Consider the following 631-nt stretch of genomic DNA (forward strand, 5'->3'; position numbering starts at 1 on the left):
GGTTTAGCTTTAGCTACTGGATCTCTTTCTGCTAGAAAGAGTTAGAGTATCTATCTTGTAAGTTTAAGAGCTGCTATACAGGTTCAGGTAATTGACCCATCACCACTACCTAGTGCTGCAGCGGAAAGTGAAAACTTTCACATAACAGTATTTACAGTACATTGTTCAAATTTTTTTGCTGTTACAGTTGGAACAAATCAAGGGCTAGGTTCACCCAACCTTCACAAATGTAGTACCTCGGTAGGATTTGCTGAATAATGGAGGCAATATTTGACCCTGAATTTGCAGAGAGTAATGGTATTTACCAAGGAATTTTCACCTTGTTTGGGAACCCAAGAAAGACATCTGTTAGGTTTGAGTCATTTCTTATTATAAAAAATTACTTCAAATGCTGTATCTAGAGTAATGCAAATACAATGCAGGGGAAGAAGTCTGGCAAACTTAATTTCTTTACAGTATGATGCTTGGTAGATTTTTTTTTTTTCTAGCACAAGTCTGCTGTATTTCTGGATTTGTTAGTCACAAGTGCCTTTTTACAATATTTGACAAATCTCCAAGTAACTATCTTTCCAAAGAATGAACAATGCTGTATGTAACTTATTACAAATAAAAAGGCAACAAGATAAAGGAC

Source organism: Emys orbicularis, chromosome 5 (genome assembly GCF_028017835.1).
Source record: "Emys orbicularis isolate rEmyOrb1 chromosome 5, rEmyOrb1.hap1, whole genome shotgun sequence".
In the NCBI taxonomy this organism is placed as follows: domain Eukaryota; kingdom Metazoa; phylum Chordata; order Testudines; family Emydidae; genus Emys; species Emys orbicularis.